The following is a 6,538-nucleotide window of genomic DNA, read 5'->3' on the forward strand; positions in this document are numbered from 1 at the left end:
TCCTATATACTCGAGCACTAGTCAGGGATACACTATTAGTATGTAAAAGTTAAATTATGAGTACTCACGTATCAATATTGAGATTCAATATTGCAGGAAAGGTACGTAGACGCAACGGAGATGATAAACACTATATTGACCTCACGATCATACCCACGAACCATACCAATCACCTCCATAGCTATAACCCATAATTTCCTTAATCCAATCCCACTCGAAAAACAATTTCGAAATCACTCGGACAGCACTCTGACGTAATATTTTATGTATACTAATAATATCTTGAAATAATACGGAGTAAATATATATATGTAAATCGATTGAGAGAGTTTAGAGAAAAATATTTTCAAGTTTCTATGAAATAATGAAACCTATTGAATTCTATTTATAATAGATTTTTGAATTATTAAAGTGAATTATTCAAGTATGAATTATTAAAGTGAATTATTAAAGTATGAATTATTAAAGTGAATTATTAAAGTATGAATTATTAAAGTGAATTATTAAAGTATGAATTATTAAAGTGAATTATTAAAGTATGAATTATTAAAGTGAATTATTAAAGTTAAAGTAAAGTAAAAATAAAGTAAAGGTAAAGTTTAAGTATAGAAAAAGTATAAAACTATGTACGTATAATACGCGTATAAATATATATAATATTAATTTAAATCGTTATATATATTTAATAAAATAAAATATAAATATCGTTATCTTTATCATACTGGTTAAGTAATGAGTTGTCAAAAGTGGTTCTAGATATTTATAAAAGTTATATACGTTTTAATAATAAAGTTCTTTTTAAACTGAAAACGTTTTTTTGTACGTTTGAAACTAAATCAAATAAATATAATAATTTTGTTTTCCAAAACCAAATATATTTTTCAGAATCATTTTGTTTAAAGGTTAAAATAATGGAAATCGTTATATCATAAAATGTTTTAAAAAAATAGAATCATATATATTCATAATAGGTTTTGGATGAACACAATTTAAAATTCTTGAGATTTAACTTAACAAACTTTGCTTATCGTGTCGGAATAATATAAAGATAAAGTTTAAATTTGATTGGAAATTTCCGGGTTGTCACAGTACCTACCCGTTAAAGAAATTTCGTCCCAAATTTTGAGTGGAAAGGTCGTGAATGATAATAAGTATGTTTTCATGATGCATACAGGCTGAAAATTAGAGTTTTATTATCAACGAATAATTTGGATAAATAATCCATTTATATGAAGAGTACGAATAAAGCTAACATAGAAGAGTGAAATGAGTAAGTGTAGATTCATCTTATCATTTGACGTAGATATGATTGATTTCCAGATTTCAGGGGATTTGAAGAAAATCTTTGTAATAAGATTTGATTCTCCGGTAACAAAAGGAATTAGGATCCGCTTTAAATGCGATCGTCCATTTTAATTGTTCTATCGGAGATTTTCTTATAAATTCACCTCCTTCCTTTTCTTACAACTCACACCTTCTGTTGATGCATTTTATGCAAGTCCCTAGACATCTACCCACGTCCATTGCAGGTACAACAGTTTACAGGCCACCATGATTGTTCGTTATTATCCTATCTGTGTTTGTATGTGGTTACAGCAACTGCAGGAACGAGATGTAGATGTTTGACTATGTTAGACTTAGTCAGACGTCCGAGTGAAGCCTCACTCGTATGGCTGACAGGCTCATACGTACGGTTGATGCTGAGCTAAGTCACAATTACAACCTAAATGAGAAGACACGAGTGAGTGATCACCCGTACGGCTGATGAAGCCAACTTGTATGTGTGATGGATGAATCGTACGGGTGAGTCAACAGCAGGGGTATATAAAGTCTTATGTTCTTCATTTTTAGGTTAAGCCTCTCATTTGTTACACACACTCAGATCTGGTGAGCTCCTCCGATTCTCTCTCAACCCAAATCACCCAGGTGGTGAATAATAGCTCTAGGTGTTGATCTAATCACACTTGATTTAGTTGTGGTATGACTAAATTAATCACAAAAAGCTTAACCTATTCACTAGAGGGTTTGATTCACTTATTCCGTCATTGTGTGAGTTAAATCTATTGATTTCTAAGTTCCTAGTCATGTTTCATCACCTTCTATTCTTTCCCCCTCAACTCATATTTTAAAGTATTCATCAATATGCTCCATCCAGTTCTGATTCTCGATATACTTATAACTTTCATATCAGTCATTCTTCTTTTTCATCTACCGCCGGAAGAATCTATTTACTTCTACTATACTCTTGGGTTTATAGTGTTTCTAGTTCTCCCGTGTCTTTATATTGCTATATGCATCGATATATATGGTTTATAATTTTTGGTTTGTCGTTGGGCTTTATATCTTCCCTTATATTTCAAAGTCTCTGTTTCTATCTTCTATAATCATTGTCATCCATAGTTAATGCTCTCTTTTATTTGCTGCAATTTATACCCCAATTTCTATTTCGGAGTTTTGTCCTTTCGTTTCTTCTTCTTGCGATTAAGCACCGCCTGTAATAGTCCAGAATTCACAAATATGATTTTCGGAATGAACATTGTTAATGTTCTAGGAAGGAAATTGTGATGGCACGATCTTGACTTGTCAAATTACTAGAATACCTTGGAAAAGGCCGAATCATCAAGAAATATTTTCTTGATATTTTAGAGGTTAAATAGAATACAAGAGTCGTATAACATGGCACATGATGATGTTATGATCTGTGAATCATCACGTTCCATTTAGAAACTCAGCATGAATTACTGTAATATAATCACGTTGATCAAGTGTCATTATATTATACTAACTCATGCTTCAGTTTCCAACACTACTTCAAAAACATTCATATTTTAAACTCAAAGGTTTACAGAGTATAGGAACTAAACAGATTCCTTTTTGATGTAATACAGATAGCGCAAAGAGATAAATGATTCCAGATAAGAATAGTTATGAAAATATCTTCAGAAATATGGAGGATATTTATAATGAAAGATACGATGATATCTTAGAATTTCTAATATCAGAGGATGATGAAGAATATTTTCTGTAAGGGTTTAGTGTCAGGAGCAAGGTATTCGTTAATGACTTCAGCAGACACTGAATCATTTGGATTCTTTGAAGGCAGGTTCAGTCTTTGTGATTTGTCCACAGCCTCCTTCATACTTTGCTCAATCCGTTTTCCAGTTCCAAAACTTCTCTATTTCTGAGCTTTGTTAATACACTAATCTTTATCATCAAACTTTTTACTGCTAAGGTCGTTTACAGTTTTTGTTGCTTCATCAGCATTTCGAGAACTAGTTCGCGGTTCAGAGTGTTTTTCAGAAACTTCACATTCGAAGTATGTAAGCCTTGGAAATAGACGTTATGTATAACTGTTGGCGTCAACATGCTGTGAGATTTTAAAATACTGATTGCTAACTCCCAATGATTCGTATGACAATTCTCGTTACAACAGGCAGATGAGTAAATGATGAGGTTTCGATAAATATAAAGATTCTTCAGAATGCCCAAGATCAGTGAAGTTGTTGGTAAGCTTATTGCTAATGTGGTGGAATATGAAAGGTTCTCCGGTAACAAAAGGGTAATCACATATATCAAAATTATGATAAGGCTACTCCGAATGAAAAAATCGAAGTTGTCTTGCTGGAGCTGTGATATAATTTGCTACTTTGCAAAGGAATTGCAAGGTTATTTTTGCTAATAAATGCCAAAAGATCTGACACAGATATGTGTTGAATTATGACTTTGGTTTCGAGAGCTTTTTAAGTACATAACTGTGGGTAATATGTGGTTGGATCATCATCTCGATTGCTCATTATTTGAAGTGTCTTCAGAGATTTTCGAAGGGATTGAACATAGATTGTAATCGTTTGTATACATTTGATGTTCTAACACACTTTTGAAGTCAAAGTATAGCTTTGAAAGATGTAGGAATCTAAAAGTAATGGTACCGGTTATATCTCGAATTGAATTATGAGATTTTAAAATCAGAATACGTAATTGGGTTTGAATGAGTATGGTTGTTTTGATTTCTATGAAAGAATGTATATTATTGTGAAAGTAGGAAGTATAATTGATAATTTGCTTAATCTGATTCGAAGAATGTAACATATTAATTGTGAATTTATATATATCTCTCGGGTATTACCTACCCGTTAAAAAATTTTCACAATTAATATTTTGTACATAAGAATTTTATTACAGTCTTTATGAAAATATATATGTATATATTCTCCTCAGATGTAACATATATTTTAATGAGTTAATACTAAATTAAACTCATTCGATTTACGGTTGGAACTAGAATTGAATAATTCCTTGAAGGTTTAGAGGTTACATAAGTATTTCTTCAATAATATTGAAATTATGAATCAATACTTCGTTATTTGTTGAGATGTGATGTTGGTTTTCGTTAAATTCTTGTGAACTTCGCAAAGTACGAATGATGTTATCTGAAAAGTTTCGGTTACATCAATGATGAAGTGTAAAATCAAATATATACTTGATTTATTAGGAATTGGAATTTGTTGAATTGAGACAGAGATTGTAGTTAACGATGGTTAAGTCGCGGGTGAGGGACGTACATTATTACATATTTGTAATATGAATTAACTGAGTAGTTAAGATTCACACACAATAGCTTAGCACGGAAAGATTTATTTTTTATTTCAAAAAATATATATATATATATAAAATATATATATAATTTCTTCAGAGGGAATGAGTTAATTCTTCATAACTTGTTGATACAATATACACGTTATTGATTCGTAATGATGTCCACAGTGATTCTTGAACTGACGGAGTTTGTGATGTTATAGGTGTTGTTGATTCTGATGTTGACTGTACTGACGATGCTGGTGACGTTGACGGTACTGTTGATGCTGTTGGTAAAACAAGTTTAACTTGTTAATCACACACCATTTTTGTCAGGGTTTCTACTCTTCCTTCTATCATTTTGGTTCGCTTAACTGATTTATGGTTAGGGCTAGATTAGATAATCTCTAAGACTTTAGAGATTATATAATCGCCGCGGAATGTTTCTCCAATGAAGTTATGAATTAATACTTCATCAGTTATTGTTGTTGGTACTCCTTGGTATCTATGGTGCGTATGACGTTGATGCTCGTGGGACAGATTGTGAAGTTGAGGTTTACAACGCGGTTGTGGTTGGAGGTGGTAATGGTACTGTTGGCGTTGATGATGGTGGTACTGGTTATGCTGCTGGTGCTACTGCTGGTATTTGTAATCTCTGCACCATATTCTCCAAAGCCACTACCCGAGCGCGAAGTTCGTTGACTTCTTCTATTATTCCAGGATGATTGTCGGTCGGAACGAGCGGATAAATAAAATCTAGAATTTGATGTAGTATATAATCGTGACGAGATACCCTGGAAATGAGAGAGAAAATGGTGTCTCGAACAGGTTCGCCGGTAAGTGCTTCAGGTTCTTCGCCAAGAGGGCAATGTGGTGGATGGAAAGGATCGCCTTCTTCTTGTTTCCAATGATTGAGGAGGCTACGAACCCATCCCCAATTCATCCAGAATAGGTGATGACTGATTGGTTGATCCATTCCGGTAACACTGCTTTCGGAGCTTAAGTGAGATTCCATTTCGGAATCCGAGTTACTTGAACTGATGACAAATTCCATTTCGTACGATTGGAAAAAGGATTTTCGATATAAAAATGATTTTTCGGCTATCGGGTGGTATTCTATTTACTTAGGATATCTATATATAGAGATCAAAAGATTTCATAGATTACGGAGGAATTTGCGGGGTATGTCATGTAAAGTTTAAAGTAACAGATACGATAAGATATGATTTAGCAGATACGCTAAGATATGAAGTTTGTCTATACACTACTCATGCAATTAATGTAGCAAGACGTGTCTAGACTAATAATGATAAGCAGGTTATAATGAATGTATGAACACAATTTAAAATTCTTGAGATTTAACTTAACAAACTTTGCTTATCGTGTCAGAATAATATAAAGATAAAGTTTAAATTTGATTGGAAATTTCCGGGTTGTCACAGTACCTACCCGTTAAAGAAATTTCGTCCCGAAATTTGAGTGGAAAGGTCGTGAATGATAATAAGTATGTTTTCATGATGCATACAGGCTGAAAATTAGAGTTTTATTATCAGCGAATAATTTGGATAAACAATCCATTTATATGAAGAGTACGAATAAAGCTAACATAGAAGAGTGAAATGAGTAAGTGTAGATTCATCTTATCATTTGACGTAGATATGATTGATTTCCAGATTTCAGGGGATTTGAAGAAAATCTTTGTAATAAGATTTGATTCTCCGGTAACAAAAGGAATTAGGATCCGCTTTAAATGCGATCGTCCATTTTAATTGTTCTGTCGGAGATTTTCTTATAAATTCACCTCCTTCCTTTTCTTACAACTCACACCTTCTGTTGATGCATTTTATGCAAGTCCCTAGACATCTACCCACGTCCATTGCAGGTACAACAGTTTACAGGCCACCATGATTGTTCGTTATTATCCTATCTGTGTTTGTATGTGGTTACAGCAACTGCAGGAACG

Source organism: Rutidosis leptorrhynchoides, chromosome 4 (assembly GCF_046630445.1).
Source record: "Rutidosis leptorrhynchoides isolate AG116_Rl617_1_P2 chromosome 4, CSIRO_AGI_Rlap_v1, whole genome shotgun sequence".
In the NCBI taxonomy this organism is placed as follows: domain Eukaryota; kingdom Viridiplantae; phylum Streptophyta; class Magnoliopsida; order Asterales; family Asteraceae; genus Rutidosis; species Rutidosis leptorrhynchoides.